Below are 1583 nucleotides of genomic sequence, written 5' to 3' on the forward strand. Positions count from 1 at the left end.
ACTGTCGACCCCCATTGGTGCAAATGTCTCATTAAAGACAATAAGGCGACTGACAAAGAAGCTCCGATTGGTCCCTTGAGATACTAGTTTTTCTGTTGTATCTACGCGTTTATGTGGTAGTTGCTAGGTGCTGCCATGCGCGTGACAGCTTACTTACGGAACAAATTACAATATCGCATACACTAATGTAAAGCATATCACCTAGGAACTTCAAAATTATCATCAACTCAGTTTCGACCAAAATTGAGTTACTGGGTTTTGCCTTTGGACGGGATATTTTTCTGTTGTGTTTATGTTGTGTTACGGTGCGGATGTTCTCCCAAAATGTGTTTGTCATTTTTGTTTGATGTGGGTTCACAGTGTGGCGAATATTCGTAACAGTGTTAAAGTTGTTTAAACGGCCACCCTCAGTGTGACCTGTATGGCTGTTGATCAACTATGTCTTGCAGTCACTTACTGAATCTACAAAGCCAAACATGTGGCTGGGCTGGCACAGTTAGTACAGGTTTTAGGGCCGCCTAAGGCAGTACTGCCACGTTAATGTTTCCCGCAGAGTTTCCTGTTGAAAACGTCGCGGAAGGACGACGCGTGTTTGTGACGTTATTGGTTGGAGGGGGACATATTAGCCCAGCACCACTTACGGCTAAAAGTAGTCTCTTTTCTTCACGCAATTACACAGTATTTTGGACATCTGTGTCGCTGATCTTTTGCACTTTGTTCAATTAATTATGGAGAAGTCAAAGTAGAAAGATGGAGGTGGGAAGCTTTAGCCACACAAACACACGGTGTTTCCTTGTTTAAAATTCCCGGAGGTGAAGCTTTAATAGGGATCAGAGCAGTCAAGCGAATATGGTTCCCGACCACATGTCAACCGGCAGGTTTCGGTGACAAAATTGTGGTAAAAAGTCGCCTCTTACCGATATCAGCGGAGCTTCTGTCCTGCTGCAGCTTCGTGACTTCCCTCAGAGACTGGCGTCAACACCCCTCCGACTATCAGGTACTATTTAACTCACTAAAACACTAGCAACACAATAGAAAGATAAGGGATTTCCCACAATTATCCTAGTAAATGTGTCTAAAAACATCTGAATCGCTCCCAATGCAATCGCCGTATTTCTTTTTTTCTAGTCTTTCACTCTGAATTTCCTCATCCACGAATCTTTCACCTCACTCAAATTAATGGGAAATTGTCGTTTTCTCGGTCCGAATAGCTCTCGCTGCTGGTGGCTCACATTATAAACAATGTGAGGATATGAGGAGCTCTACAACCCGTGACGTCACGCGCACATCGTCTGCTACTTCCGGTACAGAACAAGGCTTTTTTATTAGCCACCAAAAGTTGCGAACTTTATTGTGGATGTTCTCTACTAAATCCTTTCAGCAAAAATATGGCAATATCGCGAAATGATCAAGTATGACACATAGAATGGACCTGCTATCCCCGTTTAGATAAGAAAATTTCATTTCAGTAGGCCTTTAATTTAGCATTATATCATAGTTTCATTTAGCCCAGGGGTCGGGAACCTTTTTGGCTGAGGGAGCCATGAAAGCCGAATATTTCAAAATGTATTTCCGTGAGAGCC

The 1583-nt window shown here is 43.0% G+C and overlaps 1 protein-coding gene across 1 annotated transcript in view; it reads right to left on the reverse strand.

The window, feature by feature from the left end:
• npas1 (neuronal PAS domain protein 1) overlaps positions 1 to 1583 on the reverse strand; it is a 402493-nt gene that overhangs the window by 216753 nt on the left and 184157 nt on the right.

Source organism: Nerophis ophidion, linkage group LG18 (genome assembly GCF_033978795.1).
Source record: "Nerophis ophidion isolate RoL-2023_Sa linkage group LG18, RoL_Noph_v1.0, whole genome shotgun sequence".
NCBI classification, from domain to species: Eukaryota; Metazoa; Chordata; class Actinopteri; order Syngnathiformes; family Syngnathidae; genus Nerophis; species Nerophis ophidion.